The sequence below is a fragment of the Mirounga angustirostris genome, unplaced genomic scaffold, assembly GCF_029215605.1.
Source record: "Mirounga angustirostris isolate CCGP_5_RB_7025 unplaced genomic scaffold, mMirAng1.0.hap1 SCAF_10, whole genome shotgun sequence".
In the NCBI taxonomy this organism is placed as follows: domain Eukaryota; kingdom Metazoa; phylum Chordata; class Mammalia; order Carnivora; family Phocidae; genus Mirounga; species Mirounga angustirostris.
Window position 1 is genome coordinate 6,542,500 of NW_026991718.1, and position 26,334 is coordinate 6,568,833.

General features: G+C 41.7%; 1 long non-coding RNA gene across 1 annotated transcript in view; it reads left to right on the forward strand.

Moving 5' to 3' along the window:
• LOC135361710 (uncharacterized) overlaps positions 1–20,357 on the forward strand; it is a 570,432-nt gene extending 550,075 nt beyond the window's left edge. Inside the window, exon 6 of the long non-coding RNA XR_010405408.1 lies at positions 18,721–20,357. This is a non-coding gene — a long non-coding RNA (uncharacterized LOC135361710). The remainder of the gene's footprint in view (positions 1–18,720) is intronic.
• The last annotated feature ends 5,977 nt before the right edge of the window (positions 20,358–26,334 follow it).

Sequence of the window (26,334 nt, forward strand, 5' to 3'; positions counted from 1 at the left end):
ATAGATGTATGGTGCTATAGGAGACATGGGGATATGGAAAATTGATGGATGAATATGTATTGGGTGGATTAATTCACCCTGGGACATTCTTCCTTGCCAGTCTGAGAGTTGCTAGAAGTACGTGAAAGAGAGAGATGAGGGGAAAGAGCACTTAACTAATTCTCTCTCTCTCTGATTTATTTCTGTGGGATAGTTTCTGTGCATCTGTTTCTGTACTTAGGTGATAAGAGCTAAAAGCAGAGAGCTCATTTGCTTCAAAGGGGATGCTGGCTCATTTTTTTCCATCAGAGAAATAGAAAAAGAACAAAAAGGAAAAGTAGTGAAATATGTTTAGCCTCGTCCCTTCCGATCTTTTTACACTGTAATCCATGTAAACACAGAAGATGTTCAAGTGAAATTTCAGTCATGCGTTGTGCTCAGAATCTCCAAAATCAGTTACAAAGACCACTGGCAGTTTGGGTCATGGCTGGCCTGCTGCTTCTTGTCCTCCTACCCCGTCATCCTTGGGAAGCTTTGCTGACACCTGAGTTGGTTCTGTTGGCAGTAAACTTCTGTCTATCTCATTAAGTTGATGGACAGATGGCTCCCCTGGTCTTCTTTAATGACAGGGATGGTGGTCTTCTGTTGATGGCAAGATTTATAACTTTAGGGAGAGTTGATTACTGAAATGATTTTGAAGATCAGGCAGCTTTGGAAAAAATGAGCCGGACAGATTTAATAGATTAGAAAAATTTTTTAAAAGATCTCTCTTTACTCCTAGGATACTATATGGATTATTTACTTATTGTTTGCCTTCTATTTCAGGCTGGAGACAAAAAGCAACAAATGAGCAGGCTGTGAATTAATCAATGCTTGAAAGTTCTTTATCATTCCTTACCCTATGGGACTTTTCTTCTTTTTCTTTTCTTCTTTTATCTTTCCATTCCTTCTTCCCTCCTCCCTCCTCGCTCCCTTCTTCTCTCTCTCTGCCCCTCCCCCCAATCCTGTCTTTATTTTTAGAAATCTGTCTGGGCGGTTTAGGATGCAACAAGAGCAGGGAAGTCAATTCAAAAATCTAGCTTTATTACATCTGTGAAAATCCTACTGCCATATGATGAGGTAGATTTTGTTTCAGAAATCAAACCTGTTGAGAGAAAATGCTTAAAGTAGACTTTTTTTGGGGGGGGTTAAAAAACAAAAACAAAAATATGAACTTCAAAGATTAAAGTAACAAATTCACTGAAATAGGAGCAAACATGCAAATGATTAGATTTTTCTCACAACCTAGCTGGGTTGCATATAATTTTATATAAATTGTTTTTTTGGGGGGGTGGGTTGGAGGGCTACCTGTTATATTTCTTATAAAATTAATTATGCATTTCTTAAAGATAGAAAATGTATCTTTTTTTATATTTTAGTATAGGGCTTGTCACAGAATTATTGCCAAAGTTATTTTTAAATTGCATATTATAATAAAATACACATCTAGAGTGTCTAAAATCATGTTTTTTATCACAGTCGCTGCCCTGTAAGGTGTAGTGCAGCAGAGGAGAAAATGGTCCCCTTGATATAATTTCATTGTTCATGGAAATGAAGTACTGTGGACTATTATTTGGCAAACAAGCTTTTCCTTTACGGCATATATACTTAGAAGCTCTGTTAATGTAACAAAAACAGACATATGAAAATGTCCCCCAACGAGATCACCAGACTTTAAAGATTTATTTATTATTTGAGAAAGAGAGAGAGAGAGCAAGGGGGTGGGACAGGGGGAGGGAAGGGCAGAGGGAGAGAGAGAATCTCAAGCAGACTCCTCAATGAGCACAGAGCCTGACCCAGGGCTTGATCTCATAACCCCAAGATCACAACCTGAGCACAAATCAAGAATCGGATGCTTAACAGACTGAGCCACACAGGTGCCCCAAGATCACAGACTTAAAAGTAATATGGATGGTACTGAATGCTCCAGTCTAGTCACATAATTTCCTTCTGTTATTTTAAAATAAAATCACAGAGAAAAAAAAAAATTAAGTTTTAGTAAAGTAATACATAAATATACATATACTAAATCTTAAGTACAAAGGGAGATCAGAAAGAGTACCATATTCATAGTTTAAAAATAGATTTAATTTTTTTTTTTCTAATTGTAAATAATACCTCATAAAAACTTTAGGAGATACAGAAAGTAGTTTGGAAAATAAAATATGCCAAAGCCCATCACCAGGGGCTCTCCATTGTTAATATCACACTGTGTCTTTTTTCTGGTCTCACAAATAGTATGTCAGGAGGCTCATTAGCATAAGACTCAGAATGGAACAGCCCATTTCTCTGATCCCTGAAGATCCGAGGGATTGACAACTTGAGACAGATGGCCTGTTGTAAAGGCTCCAGTTCAAGGCCAGAGCCTCTAGGTGGGTAAAAATCTTCCCTGCCAGGACTTTGTCTGCACTTTGCCGTGATGCACCCCATGAGTCTCTCCACTGGAGGAGTTTTGATGGCAGGTCCTTGGGGTTGTGGGTGGAGGACAGACATGAGGCTGGCATACCTTGAGGTGAGGCCTGGGGGCAGACCAGGGTGGAAGAGTAGTATTCCGGTGGGCTGTGTGTTGGCTGGCTCGGGTAGGCATGCCTGGGGGCAGTGAAGCTTCTGTTTCTTTGGCACAAACACATGCTAGTCTTGTTTTCTGCTTCAGCATTTCTTTTCCCATTAATCATAGAAGATCTAAGGGGCCTTATTTGCTTTTTTATTTTATTGTTTTTAATTTGATGGCTGATATATAAGGAGGACCCATGTCACAAGATACTAAAATGACAAAGTGAAATCAGAAATATGATCAAATTCCTAGGGCTTTCAATTACTTATGTAATTGCCTCTCCATAATATAAAATAAGAATCTATGAATGTTCTATGTATCAATATGTAATATAAGAAAAATTCTAGCATCTTTTAAGGAAAAGATAATAAAGAATTTTTGAGAATTGACATCAGTCCCCAGACTTTCTTATGGATTGCTTGAGGTGGGCAGATGCTGAAATAATAACTGAGAAATAAATGTGTTTTCTGTGTTTAACAGAGGTGATATATGTGATTACCTTATTGAGTGCTCAGCCATAAGAATCTCAAAGCAACTGCCTGAGTAAGCACCCACTACAGCACAAAGAAATCACTGAGCAATACTGTATTTCCGTACTTTTGCATTTGGTGTTTACCGTGCTTAGAATGCCCTTCTCTTCCATTATCCACCAGGCTAATTCCTATACTATTCAAAATCCCTCCTAGAAAGGCATCCTTGACTTCACAGGCCCAGTCTCCAATATGCACAGACCTTCCCAGCTTACATACTTCTCTTGATTCTAGTGGTGAAAACATTGCTTCTATGTGATTCTTAGTTGTTTTTCACCCCATCATACTATAATAAATCAATTCATTTTGAATGAAGATTTAAATAACTCAATGGAATTCACCCAGAATTTGGTAACAAAAGAAGTGAGATCCATGTAACCCTTGAATACATTATCCAATGTAAATTAATTTTTGTATATGGTTCAAGGTAGGGGTGAAGTTTCTTTTTTTCCCATATAAATATTTAGTGGTTCCAGTACCATTTGTTAAAATATAATTTTATTATACAAATAGTACATTCATTCTATAAAAACATGAAAGGAAAGGGAAAAAAAAATGTGAAAACTCATCAGTCCATAATATTTGCTGTTTTCCTTGGGTTTGTTTTATGTTCATCAATATAGCTGCATCTTTCTTGCTTTCATGCTCTCCTCTCTTGCTATGTCTTAAAATAATCCCATTTCTTCAATTATAAAATGCAAAATTTTTACATTTTAACATTTGTGAAATGGCAGTAAATCTTACAATTTTTTCTTAAAGAATAAACAAAACCTCATTGAAGGACACATAGAACAGGCCATGATCTGTCCTGGCTAGAGCACCACGAACTTACCCATGTATAAAATGTTCTATTTATTTTACTGCCACTTCAGCTGAGCTATTCTCATTGTAAGTTCCAAATATTATTAAAATATGTTAGTTTGAATCTCTATTTGTCTAAAAATATTTTTTAAAGCATTAAAACAAAAGATCTGAGAACTCCCATTCTCAAAAAATAAAGAGTACTTGGTACTGATTTTGCCTTTCTACCAAAAACAATTAGAAACATAGACACAAAATATGGAATAACTTTATCAGATATTGGCCAGTGGACAAAGTACAACTGTGATTCCTGAGATGAGGAAAACCATGAGTGAGCCCTATTATTACCCTTATTTTCTCTCTGGAGGCATTTTATGAATCTTGTGTCAGGAAAGAAGAACTCAAGCTGAGAATGGCAGAACTCTCAAGCTGATGAAGCAGAGATGGTAGTTTATGGAGGCATAAGTGAATAAAATTTGAATGACAATGTACCAGATGGAAGGGAACTATGTAGACAAGGAGTTCCAAACACGTATGGAGTGGTCCCCTGAGGCCTGTTGTTAGAGGCTACATTTTGCATGTATAAAGTGAAATATCACAAGTTTGGACAAAGAAAAACAGTCATGGTAAGCTGATCAATTTCCAGAACTTAACATGGTTGGAGGACCAATTGGACAGAGTAAAAAGACCATACTGAGGACCTAGAACATTTAGTAAATACTCCAGAAGAATTACATCATATAGACTGGGTTAAATTAGCCCTTGATAAAAGGTTTTTCTAGATATTCCCTAACAAAACTTCAGATCAAGCTCAAAATAATCATGATCATCCACAAATAACTTAAGTCCTTGCCAAAACAAAGTTAAACAATCTTTAAAGGAAACAACAAAGCATAACATTCAGTATTCAATAACATAATGGCACAATGCCTATCCTCCAATAAAAAAACACTAGCATACAAAGAAGCAGGAAACTGTGATACACAACCAGACCAAAAAAAGGGGGGGAGGGGAATACAAATGAATTCAGTAACAACATAAATTATGGAATTAGCTGACCAAAACAGTAAAACTGGTCATATAAATATATTCAAAGATTTAAAGGAGAGCATGAACTTGATAATGGAAGAAATTACAGATTTGTAGAACCAAATGGAATTTCTAGATCTGAAAATTACCTGAAATGAAAAAGTCACTGACTGATCTTAATTAAAAAAAAAAAAAAAAAAAAGCCTAAATATTTAACAGAAGCTCAGTGCCCTAGGTAACAATATCAAATGGTCTCACATACAGGAATTTTGTGTTCCAGAATGGGGACAGAAAAATATTTTAAGAAAAAATGGATATCTATTTTCAAAATTTGATGAAAATTAGAAACCTGTATTGCATACACTTGAAGCTATAGGATGGACCCCCGATTGAAAATTTTGTTCAAATGTTGAGACTTATGGCACACACACACACCAAGAGGATCTGAAACAGCTTACTACTCACATAATGAGACTTCTGCTGAGTTGAAGACAGGCTTCCCAAGGTGGTCTGAGAATGGCTTGAGAGACTAGGCAAGGGGATGAGAATGGCTAGGTTTTTTATTATGGTTAGGGGATAGGGCCATGGTGAAAATTCACCAAAGGAGGGAGTACTTGGGATTTCTCTCCAGCTTTTCCAGATTAGGGCAGAAGGGTAAGAGGGAGGACTGGGGTTTAGAAGCTGTCAGCCCTCAAACACACACACACACAAATGGAGTCAGACTAAGCTATTACAACCCACAAAGCCAAGAAACTTGAGAAAACCCAAGGAGAATAAACACAAAAACACACTAAAGCACATCATAATCAAATTACTATAGTACAATTTGAGAAAGAGAAAAATTTTAAGGAGCAAGAAAGACACATTACATGTATAAGGACAAAGCTAAGAATGACTACAGACTTCTTGTCAGAAACAGTGCAATACAGTGTACAATGGATCAAGATCCTTAAAGAGACAAGAAAATAAGCAACTCCCCGCCCTACTCCCTGCCAAAACTAGAACTCTCTTTACAGCAAAAACTCCTTTAAAAATGAAAGCAGCAAAAAAGTAGATCTGTTTTGGGGAATGGCTAAGTAAGATCATTCATCACAAGATCACTGGAAATGACCAGTATAAACTCTGAACCTAATGCAAAATGCAGCTACCTGAAGGCATTGGAGAGTCAACAGAGCTTTCAGATTTGGAAGGGTAGTACCCAGCTATTGGAGAAAATTATACACAGTAGAGTTACTGTTATCATAGCTTTTAACAGGGAGCCAGCTGAAATCAGATGCAAATGGAGAAGAGCGTGGAAGAGAAGAAGTGGAGAAAAGAGAACAGAACAGAAAGAAGACCCAGAAGGCAAATAGTCAATTTGGGGACCCCCAAATTGTTCTGCCCACATCTCTGTCTGGAGCAGACTCAGAGGAGCTCAACTAAAGAAAAAAGTATGCCAACTGGGTTCAGAGCCAAAAAATAATAAAATTAAAATAAAATTAAATAAAATAAATAAAGTAACAATATTCAAGTTGAGTCCAACCAAAATAATTGCCTACCCTTCCCCCAAAAAGACACACTTATTAAAAAAAAAAAAACTAACGGAAATCAGAATTCCCACAACTCATAACTCATAATATCTAGACTAGATCCCCTACTATCTGATCAATAAATATAAGACATAAATTACTAATATCTGTAGTGAAAGAGGACATTACCAAAGATATTGCAGAAATTAAAAGGATGATAGGAAAATAGTATGAGCAGTTTTATGCCCATTATATTTAACAGATTAGATGAAATGGAAAAATTCCTTAGAGGACAGTAATTAAAAAAACAAAACAAAACAAAACAAAAAAACTGGCCTAAGAAGAAATAGAAAAAAGTGAATAGACTTCTATGCACTAAAGAAATTGTATTCATAATTTAAAACCTTCTGAAGATGAAAACTGCTTACCTAGATGGTATCACTGGTGATTTCTATTCAAAACTTAAGGAAAAAATAAAGGCTATGTTACAAAATTCCTCCAGAAAATATAGGAGAAAGGAACACTTCCCAACTAATGTTGTGAATGCAGAATTATCCTGCATAAAAACTAGACTAAGGCATTATAAGAACTGAAAAATCCATCATGTCCGGATACCACACACTTAGCAAAGTATTAGCAAATTGAATGGAGAAATATGTATGTATTTTATATATAGCATATGTCATATCGTGGTCGGGGGGTGCTTTACCAAATAAATGCGAGCTTGGCTTAACATCCAAAAACCAATTGGCACAGTGGATCATATTAGCATAATAAAGAAAAATAAATATGATCATCTCAATAGATGCAAAAAAGCATTTGACCCAGTCAAACACAATGGAGAGCTCCAGACTTTGCAGTAGTGAAATTAGCTCTGTACAATGGGTGCTGTGATGATAGAAGGAGGGACAAACTGGAAAACAGATAGGACAGCGAGGTAACACAGGGGCAGGGAGGGGGCTAGGGACAGGAAAGGGATGGAACGAAGGTGAAAGAGAAACAAGAGTTGAGCAAGTGACAAGGACAGAAGAGGGATACAAACGTGAGAAGCTGAGACAAAAGCAAGGCAGAGAGAAGCAAAAAGAAATAGAGAGTGTAAGAGGCACCTACAAAATCTGAAGCCTGAGGTGAATATCCATGAGGAGTTTTGTTCCATTTCATAAAATATTTATTTTATATGGCTTTTACTCCCACTGTAATAAAATATAGGTGCTGACTGTTTTACACGTTCTAATATACAGTTTCCTAGGTGTCATTATCCTGGAGTGTGGTCTTCAGATAGTTGTATCCGAACTGCTTGGTTCCTGTTGTTAAAGGGTCCCGTCCTCATGCCCCACCCCATAAATCCTGATTCCGAATCCCCGCGGGGCAACCTAGGGATTTCAATTTTAACACGCATCCCCAAGCAATTCCAATACACACAAATGTCTAGAGAAGCAGTTTATACACTTAAACACACACAGAAAACAGAAAACAACAACTCCCTTAAATGGTCCCCTTCACAGATTTCTGCAGTCTGAGTTGAATCTATCACTTGGTCTTTACGTCACACAAAAATTCTGCATGGAAGGTAGACTTCAGGCATTCGGGCATGAACACCCTGACTGCAGGGCCATTGCTATGCATGCTCATGTACCCTCCCATCTTCTAAGTGCAGGGCCCTTCTCCAGAACCACCTGCTGCCCAAATTTAGCCCCGTGGTGACCCGTGGTCCTCTGAGCTCCTGTGGTACCTACTGCAGGTGCCCCCTCTCCAGCCCCATTGTGGACGTGCGCCAGGTCAGGTCAGAGCGTGGTTTGTGTTGGTTTTCTCTCCTAACCTCTCTGGAGGCTCCTGCAACACAGGAAGTTAGCCCTGTTATTTTGTACGTGCTCGCCTCCCTGTGCAATATCAGTGCTCAGAAAACAGTTTATTGACGGGGACAGAGAGCAGATCATCAGTGGCCGTTGTGAGCTGTTCTGTCCGTGGGATCTTGGTCAAGGGCGATAACATTCACCATGGCTCTCAGTGCAGACACTTGGGCATTTCTCTGCAGCCTCTCTCCTCTGCTCAACTCATGTAGGTTTTTCATTCTCAAACATCTTGCAAATCCATCCTCAACACGCCATGTCCAAGCAGCTGCCTCTCTTCAGCGCTTGTGTCTGTCCTCGGGATTGCACATTTCCACCTCTTCTCAACCTCCAGATCCTCCAGGTGCCCCCCCTCCCACCCGCCGCTCCTGTCTGCACCAGAGCTGCAAAAGACGTCCTTTTAAAATATCCGTATGATGAAGTCCCTGCCCTGCTGAAAGTGCCACTGACCTCCCATCTGTCTCTGTATTATGATGGATGACCACTGCCTGATGTTGAACTTGCCTGTGCCTACTCCACAGCTGCAGGTCACAGACTGTGTCCTGGCTGGGTGACACTTAGGGGCTCCATTTCTGGAATGAAAAGGAAACCCACGTTTGAATGTCGCCTCCATTACTTGTTAGCTATTTGACCTGAATAAGTTCCTCAATTCGTAAGCCTCAGTTTTATCCTATAACACAAGACAATACTCGCACTTGTCTCGTAACACCGTCCCAAGGAGTCACTGAACCAGTGGGTGCACACTTCAAACTAGCACCTGTTCTGTAGCTGGAGCTGAATTTGTGCGAGTCATTACTGCTAGGCCTTTGTGTCTCCATGCAGTTCCTTCTGATCAGATTAATTCTGGTTAATCCTTTCTCTCCTTGTCTTTCTAGCAAACTCCCACTCTTTTGTTTCTGTTCAACTACCATCTATTCAAGTCCTGCTTTCTCTGCAAAACTTACTGATCATCTGGTCCTCTTGGTGTCCTAATTTCCATTAGATGTTTGACCTTGTATTTTCAGTCCTCTTACTACAGTATAAGAGAGTTAAAATATATGCCTTCCTTGATAGGGAGGGAAGGACCCTGCTCTCTCTCTCTCTCTCTCTCTCTCTATATATATATTTGTATCCCCAGAAGCCATGACAGTAATGCTATGACTTTTAGTCATCAATCAGTTGGTTGAAAGAATGAATGGTCATGGGCGCCCTGGGTGGCTCAGTTGGTTAAGCGACTGCCTTTGGCTCAGGTCATGATCCCGGAGTCCCTGGATCGAGTCCCGCATCGGGCTCCCTGCTCAGCGGGGGGTCTGCTTCCCCCTCTGCCCTCTCCCTCTCGTGCTCTCTGTCTCTCATTCTCTCTCTCTCAAATAAATAAATAAAATCTTAAAAAAAAAAATAAAAAAAAAAAAAGAATGAATGGTCAGGCAGTTTCAGTAGATATCTACCAAGGGTCATTGTCATCTCTTTAAACACTGTAAAAGTAGCATTAAAGTGTGTGGGATTTTCAGAGTAAAAGAGAAATAATCATTTATTTCCTTCAAAATACAACTGAACTGGAAGGATGGGTGAGTACCAAGAGAAACAATACTCTGAGTGAAATTTTGACATGGCCCCTAGTCCATCTAGATCCCAATCATCTCCCCAGTGGGCTCAGTATTGGCAAGCGACGATGTTCTTGCTCAAGGATACAGATGCAAGTGAGACCCACAGCACCCACAGCAACATTCGGAGGAAGTGGCCATCCAGCGTGTGAAAGAAGCTCTTCTCTAAGGCTCTCCTTTGTAATCAGAGCGCAGAAAAGTGTGCTAAGCTTTTCTTATTGTAGCATTCCTAACATGTTGGACCATGACAATTTCGGGAACTGGGCTTGCCACCCTGTTTGGGGCAATGTGTTAGGTTAAAAGACCCATTGTCTGTGACTTGGAAGCCCGGGTTTCCCAGGCCTCTGCAAGCAGGCAGTCCTCTGAAAACAGCTTTTGTCTATTGCCACACTGCAATCACTTGCCTCATTGTTAAAATTCAGTTTGAGAAGAAAACAAGGAGAGGAAAGAAAAGGAATTGTCATCTGCAGCTGCAAACTCTAAAACCTTCTGGGGCTCAAGATACATCAGAATTGCTGAAGCTCTTGGATGAATCTTTTTTCATTGTGACCGGACTTTTCCACCTTCAGTTCACTTCTCAGATCTTCTCAAATCCAATGTGGATTATGCTTTTTGTTGTCTAAAATATATCATAGAATCTAGGATTATTAGCCAAGGAACAGATTTTTTTCTTAAACAAATAAAAGTTTATCAAATTACTACTCTACTCTACCTTTAATTGGTCTCACATTTTAACAAATAACTGGATTTCATAAAAATTTTTGAAAGCTATTAGCTGATATCTCAGCAAAATAAAAGTATTTTAATTGCACACCAGACCCTTTTCCTTGCTGTCATGTTAATTGTAGATTTCCCTAATTGAGAATCTGTGGGTGGGTATCTGCCCCGGAAGCCTCGTATGTGTCAAGACATCTGGTTTGCTAATCATCATACTGCCTTTCAGAGGCCACTAACTGTGAAACCACTTCTCCCTGGGACCTGCGACTCAAACACAGAGTTGCTTCGATCTGGAGCTTGCTGGCTAGGAGGCTAGGGAAATGGACCAAGAAGGGTGTGAGGCGGCTGGCTCCTGTGTTTGCCACCCATTCTGGTTGTTGCAGAGGAATTGTTCTGGTGGTACAACCTGCAAGCTATGCCAACCCGTTGGTAATTTTTTAAACAATACTGTTAAAGAATGAAAGGCTTTGTTGCGTAGAATGCGTCTGTCACGTTCAAGAGAAACAGAGCATTTGGATAAGCATGTTCGATGGCACACAGAGCTTTCGCATGTCCTCTCCTTGCAGCTTGCCTGGATGGGCCGCAGACCTCAGAACGCACCAAGACAATATTCAATGAAAAAAAAAAAAAGATTCTTATTTAATTAAAATATTGGCTTGATTGAGCTAAAACTATAATTTTAGCCTCAGATAAAGCAGTACTTATTTTCCGTTGTTTTCTCTGCGTGACATTGGACAAATTATCTAATCTCCTTTCTTCTCACTTCTGCCTGTGATTTGTCTCCCTCAAGCCATCAAATGGAGTGAGCAGAGAGGTGAGAATGCCCTGCCTGGTGTCTGCCGCATAGCCTTCCTGAGGGGTCATGTGTCCCCTCTGTTGCCGGAAGTCCTACCTCATTAAGTAAAGAGACCCCTACCCTTCACAAGGAAAGTAGTCATCAGTTTAGGTTCGAGTCCTCTGACGTGGCCTAGAGTACACCAGGGCGGAGATGCTGGGAATGTTGAAAGCAGTGAATTCAACACAGAGACAGTAAAGATTTTCTGGCCTCCTAAAGCCATCCAGTGCAGAAATGAACACACCTCTGAGGATAATCTTAAAAAAATAATTTAGACAGAAATGAAGTGCCTGGACAAAGGCATAGAAATTAAGTCTCAAACACCAGAATAACAGAAATCCCGTGTGTAAACCTAATACCCTAATAGAATTCAGCCCTAATGGAAATACTGCAAAGGTCTTCCATGGAAACACTGAACGTGTGTTTTCCTGATCTCTGTGGGTCTTCAAGGAAACCACTTAGCACACTTTTGTAGAGAGAAATGTAAGTGGTAGATCACAGGATGGGACAGGTGATTGGTGGAAGTTGACACGAAAACCAGCCACCACCATGGTGTCACGCATACTATCGCATATGATTTTTATTTTCCGGTTCTCTGATTTTAACCTTAAGTTCCACACAGTTGCGCTTTTCCTTGTCAACTCCCTCCAAAAACAATGTCCCTCAACGGATGAATCAAAAAATTGTGATCCACTATTGTTCAACAATTAAAATTCACATAGAAGTATTGTATGAATTAGTAGCAAAAATCTCTAAAACATGCTTTAGCAAATATATATATATGAAGAAAATATACATGCAATGTGATATTATTCATAAAAAATTTTCAAACCTACAGATATATTTTAGAATTTCTCATGGTAACAGTAACCCTTTGGACACTGGCCGAGGAGTATGAACACTACCAGCCCGACAGCGATCATCTCTGTGGGAGGATCCGGGAACAGGGATCAGTTTGTACATGGGGCCTCATCAGCTCCATAATGTTTATAAATTCACAGAATCGTTGTTTCTGGCAGATACGGCACAGGGTTGCCATTTGATAAATTTGGGAGTGATAGGTAAGTGTCCATTATTTCATTCTCTATTTTTGTCAAAATGTTTACAGTATGTCATAAAACAGGATATGATAAATAGATAATATCAGTTTTAAGGAATGAAAAATAAGATTTTACTTGGGCTGCTAAAAGAATGATAAGAAACTGTTCAATCTCGCAGCTGCTAGCTGCACCGTGATTAGAACACACAGATCTGTGTGCGGCCCGTCCCCGCTGAATTGATTGGGAGACTGCCCCTTGCCTCCCGAGAGCACAGTATCCACTCAGAGGGACTGGGTAAATGTTTCTGTTGGATTCAAAGCTATTTTTCAGTCTGGCATTCAGGATCCTTTTTTTTTTTTTTTAAGATTTTTATTTATTTATTTATTTGAGAGAGAGAGAATGAGAGACAGAGAGCATGAGAGGGGTGAGGGTCAGAGGGAGAAGCAGACTCCCCGCCAAGCAGGGAGCCCGATGTGGGACTTGATCCCGGGACTCCAGGATCATGACCCGAGCCGAAGGCAGTCGCTTAACCAACTGAGCCACCCAGGCGCCCCTGGCATTCAGGATCCTTTATGATCCTGCCCAGATGTCCCTGTGGAACCCCAAGTCTGCCAGTTCTCAACATCTCAACATCTTACCCACTCAGTCACATGGGACCCGTCCCTGGCGTCCCCAGCTTTCCCTGACACCCCTGTGTCTTAGGCTGAAGTCCCTGCTCTTCTCTGTCAGCCAAGCGCTGACTATTCAATGGCAGGGCCAGATTATCTATTAGCCCTGCTGAAGGGACGAGGTAAGTTAGGTTCTCCCCTCTTGTTGTATGGACAGTCATGGGGTACTTAGCTCAATACTGCACTCTAGGTATCTGTGCAGTACTAGACACCCAGCTGCTCCTCTACCCTCCGTGCTGTGAGACCCTCCCCAACAGGGCCATGCTTTATCCATTTGGCCACAGGCTAGCCATCTCATAGACAATGATAAGATGCTGACCAAGTGATGTTTACATGAGCTTTATGTTTTTTTGTTTGTTTGTTTGTTTTTTTAAAGATTTTATTTATTTATTTGAGAGAGAGAGAATGAGAGACAGAGAGCACGAGAGGGAAGAGGGCAGAGGGAGAAGCAGACCCCCCGCTGAGCAGGGAGCCCGATGTGGGACTCGATCCCGGGACTCCAGGATCATGACCTGAGCCGAAGGCAGTAGCTTAACCGACTGAGCCACCCAGGCGCCCGAGCTTTATGTTTTGATGACCATTCAGAAGGTGATCATTCTGGACACTCACCATTTCATATATCACCAACAGATTTATATTTTTTAAAAAAAGTGTGCATTTGAATGAGTTAAAGCACCAGGAACGACAGCTGGTACCGAATAAGCACTGGGCTTGTGTGTTGTTACTGGTCAGTCAGAGCTACACTGTCCTTGCGCATGTCTGACCTTGAAACACCTCTCTGGGGCCTTGGAAAGCTTTAGAAGTCCCCGCTCTTTGGCCCTGCCCCTAAATGCCCAATCTAGCAGTGGCTGCGTGAGGCACACAGTGATGCCAAGACGGGCCTTGCAGGCAGATCTGGGCAAGGCTGGGAGATGACCGGTCCTCCCCACAGCTCAGCCTGCGTCGGGCCGGCCGTGAGGATGACAGGCACTTCCAAGAGTTATTCTGAAGAATGAGACAACCCGGGTAAAGGCCCCAGCATCAGCATCCCCCCTGAGTGGGCAGAGAGTGGCCAGGCCCCAAGTCACTGGACTCCCAGCAGCCATGGGGACAAGAGAACAACCCAGCAGCAGCGGCTTCTCTCTGGTCTTGACGAATCTGTTTCTCACCATTTAGGGCACTGTGGCCCGGGAGCGTGTTTGCTGAGCTTAGACTTCGGGGTCCCAGCTCCAAGTCTGGCTTTAACACAAACGGCAAGCCTTTCGTAGAGTCACTTAAACTCTCTCAGGCCTTGTCTCTTCCACTGTTAACTGAGTGTGAAGCCGACCTCTCCCCATGGCTCTGAGGCCATGGAAAGTACCCATGTCGTGCCAGCTCCGGGTTAGAGCAGAGACTGTGCGTGGGGCACCACGAGAGCATCTTCCTCTTCTGTCACCTCGATTACTGATCCGTGAACAGATACGTATTAACTGTGTTTTGTGGGCCTGGCGCCGAGTGAGTTGCTAATGACGCAGGGGCACACAATGCAGATGTGTTTCCTGCCTCGTCGGCTTCTAGTCTCTTTACTGAGTACCTAATGTCAATCCAACCTACTTGCACTTAATCCTTAAAATAAATTTAAAAGTGAACATCTCTTAACTCCTGTAGGGTCAGGCAGACAGAAATCTAAAAACGTTAAGCAAGACAACATGTCGGAGTGCCTGCAACATCATAGGTACAAAATAAAATAGATGTCAGAATCTCTATGGAGAATTCCAAGACAAGAGAATGTTTTGGAGATGGGAGTTTTCTACGGAGAAACTATTGAGAGTGTCTCTAAACCTGTTTAAACACACACTGTCTGTCCCACCCATCTTTTGTCTCTTAGACATGGGAAATCTATAGGCAGGACGATGGGTGTATTCTCTTAACCTAAATGAGAGAATGCTGGGAACGGCCCCAGGAAATGGGGGTCCTGCCCACCTTGGGGCGAGGGTGTGTGGGCTCCTGCCCCAGCACCCAGGGCTGGCAAATGAAACTCCTTACTCCCCAAACCCACTTTCTCTCCACACCCTCACACCACTCACATGTGGGGCCTGCTAAACAAGGAGGGTGCACGTTTGGCAGATGAAGTGGGGGCTGCTCAGTATCCTTAGTACTTTGGCCAGTGCTTTTGGGCTGGAGGCGAGGGGCAGGAAATTCTAGGTCGGGAAGAAAAGAGCAATTCTAAGGTGGGAGAGCAGAGAGAGGTGCCCTCTTGTTGCCCCCTGAGCTTACAGCTGGAGGAGGCTCGGTCTGCCACCCCATTAAGGGCAGGAGGAGACACCTGAGCCGCAGGTCCCAGCAAGCTCCTCACCAGCCGGAGGAACAGCCAGCCTGCACTGAGAGCACCCCGCAGTCGGCTGCACCTGGGACTGTGTAGGTGTATTTTTCTCCTCTTGTTGATTTGGTTACCGAAAAGAGCTTTTGATGGCGACCACATCCTTTACTGAGTATCAGGAAAGTTTATTAAAAGTGGCTCAGAGAACACAATAAAACCCCCAGCTATCTGATTCAATTCGGCGTACCTCACTTTCCTTTCTCTGTCACCCAGGGAGGAACACGCGTTCCTCCAGCAGCTGTATTTTCCCGTTTGAAAGGAGGTTTCAGAAAGTAAGATAAGATAAACAGCAATGGTGGGTAATAAATCAGAACACATATAGGATTCTTTCTAAAAGATATGCTGAATTTTCACTCAGAGTATAAGAACGTGTGCACGCCGGAGTGACAAATCCTGATCTGTCTTAACCCATTCGATGGTGACAGCCAGGAATACACCTTACACTATACACTTCGAAAGCTGTTCCAAGAGTCCTTCCCTCTGGTTCGCATTCTCCTGCCAACAGCGAGTGCTGCAGACTGCGAAGGTGGCTAGGGCCTCCTTCACCTTCACTGTGTCACCTCATCTCCTGGATGTCACCTCCCCTCAGATGGTTTTCCCCACTACCCAAATCTAATCGAGGTGCCCCACCCTGAGCCTCAGAGATCCTCTGGGTCCCCTACCTTTGCAACGGTCCCTGTCCTGATTCCCCAGCCCCTTGTCCAGAACGTCCCGTGAGGTAAGCCCAGTGAGGACAGAGACCGCTTTGCCTCCGTTTACCAATGTGTCCCCAGCACCAGGCACACCACGTGACTCTTGATCAGTGTTTGTTAAATGAACAATAGACAAATAAATCCATGAAGAAAAAACCTCCTTGGCGCAGAAACCTGAGTCTGGGGGGTGACGATAGAGAGAAAAGAGACAGATATTCATCTACAGGTACGGAGGGATAGGGGAGCTGTGGGTCCCCGTGGGCGGTTGGAGGAAGATGCACTTCGGCCTTTGCCAAGTGGAGAGAGCCAAGGCTCGGGAAGGCTTGGGTAGCGGATGGGGTGGTGCGTGGGGGCAGGTGTGCGGGGGCAGGACAAGAGCATAGAAGAGTATTCTAAGCGGAGGGAATAGCACATGCAAGAGCAGGAAGGACTGAAGAGTATAGGAATTCTAAAGCTATGGCGTCGTGTCGATCCGTTGTCCGTTTTAGCCTGGTCACAGCCAAGTGAGGTGACGAGGGATATTTATACAATATGCGTTAAGAGGTCAAATGTCAGGAAAATTTCATGGCTTGCCGAGACCCCGGGCAAGTGGAGGAGGCCGGGCAGGAGCCCACAGCTCTGGCACTTACTGGCTCTGCGGCGTCGAGTCAGGTGTAAGCCTCAATCTCCTCGTCTTTGTAATGTGCATGCTAATGTCTACTTTAGAAGACTCGCCCTAAAGGTTAAATTAGGAAAGAGATCTAAGTCCCAGAACCTTGTGGTAGGTGTTCAGTAAATGTTCTTTTCCTTCTTTTTTCCCACCTTTCCCCCAACCCCTTCCCTCCGTATTACTGTCGCCTCCCCTCCATCTACCATTCTTGGTGCTCTGTATTCCCTTTTTTGCTCCACTCTAAGGCCGGACAGCCTTGTGTGTGGATGAGTCAGATTTCTGCTTCCCCGGGAGCCTGTGCAGCGCCCGGGCCCTGAGCAGTCTCCCTCTCCGCCCCTGTCCCCCTGGAGCACGCACGGCTGCCCCAGTGCTTTGTTGCTCCCCTGTGCCCTCCGTCTCCCGGACTCTCACATTCACCACCAAGCCCGGGGTCTGAGTTACATACATCTTTACTGTGTCAGAGCCCAGCGCCTCGTCGGGGCTTGACACAGGCTTGCTGCTGCTGAAAGTCTTTTCCAAGTCAGAATTACAGAACAATGACAGTGTCAGGGCGAAGGTCGGCTGTCCTTTCTGTGATGGTTAATTGTTGATAGAAGCCACCGGAGAGCTGGTGTGTTGATGTCACCAAGTCGTTGATGTCACTGAGTCTGCAGGGCAGAAAGTCACGGGAGCAGAAACACTTCTGCTTTTTAAAAAAATGATTTTCAAGAGGGAAGACTTTTGGAAAATGTCATTCTTTGGAATGAGCTAAGACATGAAATACATACAGCTGAGTCGTTTCGAATTAAGAGAGAGCAGACATGGGCGGGGACGCCAGCATCGGTAAATCGTCTCCTTCGCCTTCATCACTTTGCCTTCCGTGTATCATCCATCTATTATTCCATTTGCTCAGTACTCATCCGATGTTTTATAGAAGAGACATAGTCCATAAACCCAATGACAGTTTATCCTGAGGGAATATCAATGGCTACAGAATCAGGTTTTTTTAATAAGGAATTAAATAACCTCCAGAATGAAATGCTCATTGTATTAATTAGTTCTGTTACATATTGTTGAGTAAGAAATAACCTTCAAACCTCAGTGGCTTAAACCACAAAGATTTATTTTTTGGTCATGTTATTTATTGGCTGAGGCCATTTGCCATTTCTTCAGTGCAGGACCCAGGCTGAATCTGGGACAGGCCCCTCTCCTGGCAGAGGGAAATGTCATAGCCACACTGTACCATGGTTCTCACAACTTTTGCTTGGACATGGCCCATGCTACTTCTGTCCATGTTTCATTAGCCAAAGCAAGTCATGTGGACAAGCCTACATGAATGGGACTGTGAGGATACTCTTCCTAAAGGGTGTGGGGGGTAGGGAGCCATGCAAGGGCAGTGGATATGGGTTCTCCTTTGATAGGGGAGGTCAGTGAAAATTTCGGGACAATGTTAAATCTCAGGGCTGAAGTTAGAAGCAATGGGATCTCCTTCCAGCAGATGAAAATCAGATACCATTAAGTTGTACAAACTATGACATTGTCTGATCCTACCTCCTTGGCATTCCACAACAAGACCAGTTTAAGAGGTTCTAAAAATTTGCCAGGACAAAGTTATGGAGAACTTGAATGAAAGAAGTGGCACAGAGGAGACTAAAGGATGGATTTGAGAAATATTTAAGATCTAAAGCTAATGATGTACTGTATGGTGACTAACACAACATAATAAAAAAATTTTTTTTAAATAAGATCTGTCATGATCAATGATAACTTATAGTTATGAAATTCCTGAGGAGTTCAAAAAAGGAATGGAAGATATCTTCAAGGTTTGAGTTGTTTACCAGCCATTCGGATGTGGATGGTTTTGGGGTGTTGTGAAGTAACCAAGTTTACATTTTTTAGGGTAACTAGGTCATCGCTTATTCTTCGCAGGTTGGTTCGATTTCAGACCACCATCACTATTTACCTGTCCTCCCACAAGAATGAAAGACCGCAGTACAAGTACATATGGCACTCACTTTGCAGTTCATAGTCTCATAAAAGTTGTAACCATTGGCTTCACCCAGGAAAGAGTGGTCATCAACGGACACAAACAGGTGGGAAGCTCCCTGCACTTGGTGTCGTGCTTGCGGACCTGAAGGGGGACTCCAGCGAGTCCAGCACCAATGGACAGTGGTCTAAAACCTGCATAAGGGGACGCCTGGGTGGCTCAGTCGTTTAAGCGTCTGCCTTCGGCTCAGGTCATGGTCCCAGGGTCCTGGGATCGAGCCCCGCATCAGGCTCCTTGCTGTGCTCCCCCTACTTGTGCTCTCTCTGTTAAATAAATAACAAATAAAATCTTAAAAAAATAAAAGCTGCATAAAAATGGCAAATCTCTTCTCAGAGAGCAATATTTCAATCTCACCAGAGCTACTGATATTTCAAAGTTAAAACAATGGACAGTAATTTGGAGTTTTAAATGGTGCAGAAACAGATTTTCTAATTTCACTTCCGACAGAAATTAAATTTAGACAAAAAAGTAATAATACTGAAGCATAGATTAGAATTTCAGTCAGGATTTGTCATGGCAATTGCTTTCCCTTTTTTGGCCCTTTAATGTTTCCCTCTAATGACAATTTGCTGACATTTCTTAGAAGAATGAAACCAGTTGAGATCTAAGCATTTGTTTGAGTGCAAGCTGAGTTTTAAATTAATTTCCCCAGAGAAAATAAGGGCTCCAGAGGGGTCATATTAGCCACAAAGGTTGAGCTGTCTGAAGGTATTGTGAAACCCCAGAGCTGAAACAATCCTGAAAAAAAAGTGGGGAGCAATGATTTCAGTTCCTTTCAGAAGAGCAGGAAAGCAGCAACCTACCTAAGGGGGTGATGAGACATTGTTTTACAAAACTAAGCAGAAGGGATGAAGTCCATTCTAAAAGCTATGAGAGATGGATCATTTACTTTAAAAAAAAATCTGTCAGAGTCTCCTACATTGGACAAGGCTCTGTGTTCGGTGCTGTGGGGGTTACAAAAATTAAAACAGAAGTTCTACTCTCAAGAGGCAAAAAGATCTTCACATCTGGTAGAACTCGGTAAGTCCCAAAGGGTATTTGGGGGGGGGGGGCGTTGTGCCTTAATTTATGTGTTCACTCCTCAAATATTTGGGGAGATCTACTAGGTCTGAGCACCGGGCTCTATACTTCTGATACACCATAAAGAAGGCGGAGCCCCTCCCACGGAGGCACAATTGTAGTTCCACAAGATACTTGCTAACACAGAGGCATAAATGGGACGCCAGTGATGAATATCACGTGTGTTTTGATATCAGAATGAGCAAAATTTCATTTCTCCCTCACTGATTATTTTTGTGATGACCACAAACTTACGTTTTCTGGGATTTACTTTTCTTGTTTACAAAATTAAGAATATTTTACTTACTTCAAAGAACTAGTCTAACAGTATAATAGGATTGCATATGTGAGATTCAGGCACGAATCAGCACAGCCAGGAGAAATTGCATATGGCCGGTGTAGTAGTCTATTACCCTGAGAACCAGAGGAGAGAGCAATCCTCCCTTCTTTCCAGGTAAAGGCAGAGTATCATGAAAAGAAAAACAGCATCACACACACACACACACAACATGCACACATACACAAAAGATAAGATTGAAGGGCATTTCTCCCCTTCAACTTCCGTGTGAAGTCCAATTTTATCCTTTGAAACTCATGGTGTTTCCTTCCCTGGGAAGACTTTCTTCCAGGAAGAGTCAATCACTCCCTTCCTTTCTCCTTCTACTATATAGAAGTCTGTTGTAGCATTTATCACATTTAGCCCCATTACTAGGTGGTTAAACATGTTCCTATCCTATTAACCTGTAATATTTTTGAGAGGGGGAACCTTGCTTTTGTCATCTTTGTGTCTCTCGCTTCTGGTTCAACTTAGCATAATATGGTGCTTGTTGAATTAGCAGTTAAGGAACTAGACTGCCACTGAACTTTCTGGTACTGGAGGAGAGAATGGATCACAGGAGGAATAAGCACCAGTAACATTTCTCTTTGTGCTTTAGAAACCATGTGGTGCCAACACTGAAAAAATATGCACACCCTCTGCCCTTGGTAGATGCTCCCCCGCAAAAATTGCATACTGAATCAAGTATTAGTGTATTGATTTTTTTTTAATTTAAGATTTTATTTCTTTATTTGAGAGAGAGAGAGCAGGAGAGGGGAGGCAGAGGGAGAGGGAGAAGCAGGCTCCCCGCTGAGCAGGGAGCCCAATGCGGGGCTCAATCCCAGGACCCTGGGACCATGACCTGAGCCAAAGGCAGACACTTAACCAACTGAACCACCCAGGCGCCCCTAGTTCATTGATTCTTACTGCTGTCAGCATGTTAGTCTTACAAACACAGATTTAATTGGGCCACTGTTCTTGAAATCGTCTATATTGGATTAAACACAAGCTACTCATCATCTTTTTTGAAGTCTTTCCAAAACTTGTGTTATGTTCACCCTGGTCACCTGAAGCTCCTCCCACATGCCTCCTGCCCCTTTGTATGCAGAGCTTCTGCACACTCACGGACCCTTAACACTCTCAATTTTTAATGATAATGATTTATTTATATTTAGTTTTAAATTTTTCTTTCTTTTGAGACAGACAATAATTATACCTCACTGTATTTTTTACACTTGTAAGATGAACAATGTTTATGTCTGTTGATTATTTGCATTTGCCTTTGTGAGTTATTTTTGTATGCTTTGTCCAGGTTTATATTATTGTAGTTCTGTTTTCTTGCATATAGATATATTATGAATTTTTTAATGTGCACTTTGTAATTTTTTAACAGCTTGTTCTTTAACTTTGCCTATGACATTTTTGACATGTAGATGGCTTTTCCAAATATAATCAGATCTGTCACTCTGCATTTGGTATTATGCTTACAAACGGTAACTCAGTGTAATTTTAGATCCAGTGATGCAAAAAGCTATACCAGAGAAGAATTATGAAATATATCCTTTTGAGATGCAATCTTTAGCTTTTTACACATGTCAGATTGCAACAAGGTTCAATGATTTGAGGGTGCCCGTGAGAAGGTGCAATGAGGATGTATGCCATACTGAGCAGTGAGTTTTATGCCACATCACACTCAAACACCAGACTAAAGAGGGGTGAAGCAAGAGACTCAGAATTGTGCTGACCATTGACTGCACTGGGGCATCTTGCTTTTGTTTGGGAAAACACCAGACTGGAGCATATTAAAAGTGACATTTTCAAAGAATGCAGTTTACTTAGGAAAAAAAAAATGCTTTCTGCCTGAAACTTAAAGAAGAGATAGTATAGAGCTAGTAATTTGGAAACCTGGCAGTGGTTTTCATTTTGCTTGACTTTGGGCCTCAGATTATTTTATTTCTCAACAAAGAGTGAAACTCCAACCATCCCTGGGATCTTAACCTGTGAATTTGCCAAAATGTACATTGTAAATCATCTTAAATACACACACAGTGCAATAACGCCTTTTTGGGGACCTCAGACAATGAGGGAGCTTTCTTTGAACCTTTCTCATATCTGAGGCGAATATGTTGCATGGCACGTTAAATGAAAAGTGTCAGATGCTTGACACATGCAGGACCCCAAGTAACACACCTTACTGGTGCAGCTTTGCCAAAAGGAAGTAGCACAGAGAGACAAGGGACCTATTGTTGACGACGGCTGTCTCCTCTCAGTCTCAGGCTTTGCACCTTTAAATTTGAGTTAAAAAAAAAAATGCCTATCTCGTAGGAGTGCTATCATGAGTAAAGGAGATAAGATGCATTTCTCATAAATCCCAAATAGATTCTAGGTCCCACTATATCACCCCTCTGCGTTTTCCAAGACAAAAATTTTATACTTCTACTCTTTACTCTTTCAACATTAACCTTCAGTCCCAAAGAAGCTCACTTTTTATTTCACTGATGAAGCAGAAACAATTACTGAGACTGAAATCATCTTTCTGACATCCAGACTCTCATCCTGCAGCACTGGCCCCCACCCTCTGCATTCTCCATTTTTCACTCTGGGTTTTAGTATGAATGACCTTTCATTCATCTGGAGGGCAACTCCTTTAAATGTCCATTAAATCTGATTCCCAGGAGTCTAATGAAAGATTTTGCATCCTTATTCATCCCCCTGTTTTCTGCACCATCAGTATTTCTCTCTTTCATGGATATCCCCATCAATATTCAGACTGCTACGGTATCTCACATCTTACACACACACTCACATGCATCCTTTACATCCTCTCTAGTTAAAATGTGGCTCCCATTCTCTACTTACCTTTACTATGAAATTCGTAGAAAGGGCTATCTACAGCCTCGGTCTGTATTTGCTACCCACACCAAAACCTTTCTAGTCAAGGCTACTAGTGACATACTAGTCCAAGCTACCATCATATCCGGGCCGGAAATGTGCATTAGCTTCCTATCGGGTCTCCATGCTTTTATATTTGTCTTCTTTTAATGTATGCTTAAAAAAAAAAAGAGCAGAAAATGATTTAATTTCTAAAAATTTTTAATTGTGGCAAAATACACAAAACATAAAATTTACTATCTTAACCATTTTTAAGTGTAGTAGTGTTAACTGTTTTCACATTGTTGTACAACCATCTCCAGAACTTTTTCACCGTCTCAATCTGAAACTCTATCCCTATTCACTTTCCTCCTCTTCCCAGCCCCTGTCTACTTTTTGTTTCTATAAATTTGACTACTCTGGGTACCTCATATAAGTGGAAATAGAGTGTCTTTTTGTGACATGCTTATTTCACTTAGCATTATGTCCTCAAGGTTCATCTGTGTTGTAGCCTGTATCAGAATCCCCTTCCTTTTTAAGGCTGAATAATATTCCACTATATGGAATTTATTTTGTTTATTCATTTATCCATTGACAGTTGAGTTGCTTCCAGCTTTTGGCTGTTCTGAATAATACTTCTATGAACATGGATGCAAAAATATCTCTTTGAGACTTTGCTTCCAATTCTTTTGGGTATATACCCAGAAGTGCAATTGCTAGATCATATGGTGATTCTATTTTTAATTTTTTGAGAAGCCATCATACTGTTTTCCATAGCAGCTGCACCATTTTACATTCCCACCAACAGTGAACGAAGGTTCCAAGTTCTCCACATCCTCACCAAAAGCAAACTATCTTCTAAAAAGATAAATTAGATCAAAGCACAACCCCTGTTTAAAAAAAAAGAAAATTGCTAACAGCTTCTCATATACCAATGTGTGTGTGCATGTATGTGTGTGCGTGCGTGCATACGTGTGTGTGTGTGTGTGTGTGTGTGTATGTAATCCTTACTATGCTCCACAAGGACTTATATGGAATGCCCTTTGCTTACCTATCCATCCTCAGTTCCAAGCATTCTCTCTCTTCCCTTTTTTACCATACGCAAGCCTTACCGGTCTTGCTTATAATCTTCAAACGCTTCTATCCCTGTCCCACTCAGGCTCTTTACACTTGTTATGTCCTCTAGCTGGATTCTCTTCCCCAAAATCTTTACTTACTCAGATTTTAGCTCAGATGGTTCACTTCTATCTAAAATACTGTCCCTTACCCTTCTCATGCTTTATTTTCTTCCTAGTAATGAATAGTATCAGAAATTACTTATATAATGGAAGATTCGGAATTGTCTGTCTTCCTCACTAGAATAAAAGCTTCAGGAGAGGAGGAACATCTTCTGTTTTGTCTCCAATTTGTCTTCTACTCCTGAAACAATACCTGGCCTAGAGTAGACATCCAATTAATATATGTTGAAAATACACATAAATATTATGTGATAACCACTTTAAATAAGAGGGAAAATGATGATAAAAATGATGGTTTTATAATGAAGACAATAGTTTGAGCTCTTTACCTCCTTCCATTTCTTTGGACAACCAAGAGAGGTGCAAGCATCATGAAATGATTACCATGTCTCTACCTTTATTTTGAGTTTATAGGAGGAATAAAGCCAAATGCAAAGGTAATACAAAGTAGGAACAAATTTCTCTAGAATTATGTAGCTCCCGTTAGAGAAAACCTGAGGTAAGCACGGGATCTGAAATAGATAAGGATTTACAGTCTTGATATTGAAGAAATCATAACAGCTTCTGAATGGCTGCAAACAAGGAAAAAGACATCATCTTGGCGATGCACCAAGGCTATGCAGCCCTGGGGTCTGAGGCACCAACTGGCTACCTGATGAAGCCCAGTTGAGGTGATGTTTGCTGGAACACAGGGCACGTCCAAAGGAACAGCCCGATAGTGGTGATGTCATAGGTCACTTCCGGGCCCAGGCATGTGCTTTCTAGGTAATTTGACTTCCATTGTGTTTTCACTCTCATCATCCGTAAATAAAGTCATAGAATTTTGGAGCTGAAATAATCTGAAATATCAATGCAGAATTAGGCACTGATATGCTCCTGTCCTGATCAAACTCCCTTTTATATTCAAAATCACCTTGAGGACATCTTGACCAGACAACGAAAATACAAAGGTGATCTGAGAATACATCACACTGGTTAAAGAAAGCTCCAAGGGAAGAGGAAAGTATCAACTCCCCATAGCTCATTAACAAATAAGCATAAGCTGTGTATTCTTGACAGAAGCGGTTACAACCATTTCTGTCCTACTTTCATTTCTGTCGACTTCTAAATTTCTAATTTATATGGAAAAGTTAAGACAGCTCAGTGAGATAACAAAATTCTGTATCTTCATGGAGAACGTGATTTCTTGAAGCATGCATGTTTCACGTTTAACTTTTTTAAAAAGATTTACTTATTTCCTTTAGAGAGAGAGAGTGCTCAAGCGAGGGGAGGGGCAGAGGGAGAGAGAGAATCTCAAGCAGACTCCCCACTGAGTGTGGAGCCTGAAGTTGGGCCTGATTCCAGCACCCTGAAATCATGACCTGAGTCAAAATCAAGAGTCAGAGTCTTAACTGATTGAGCCACCCAGGCTCAGGCGCCCCTCACATTTAACTTTCAATATCACATTATATATACATCAGCTATTGACGTAAGGCCCTTTAAACACTTCTGTGGTTTCTCTACTGGATGCATGTTGCCCCACAATTCCAGCAGGAATTTAAGTGGACAAGTATCCCTTGAACTCCTACTAATGTGTGAGGCAGCTTTCTGGGTTTTAAAGGCATGTAAAGACCCTTAAAGCCCTTTGATGACCTCACACTGGAGAGAAACATGTGACGTGTCAGAAAGAGTCTGAAAAAATTGAATGAATATGTACGCATGTTTTCCTATAGAAGTCTGTACACCTGGTTACTGAGATTTCTGTTGTGATGAGGGGACGTCTCTTTGCCAGCAGAAAACCAAAGGAGCTGGTAAGACTGGACTGATTTAAAATAAAATAGAGTTTCACTCAAGTTGACATTCCGGTTCACCCCTTGAGGCTTCCCCTCTGCTTGAAAGACAAAATCTTAAAGAAGAAACAGAAAGTGAAACTGAGGAAGCAGAGATGATGCAGGGTCAGAAGAACATGCCACACATCAGAAATGCTATAATATTATCAGAGGAAATAAAGAATGCATGGCATCCATGAGAAG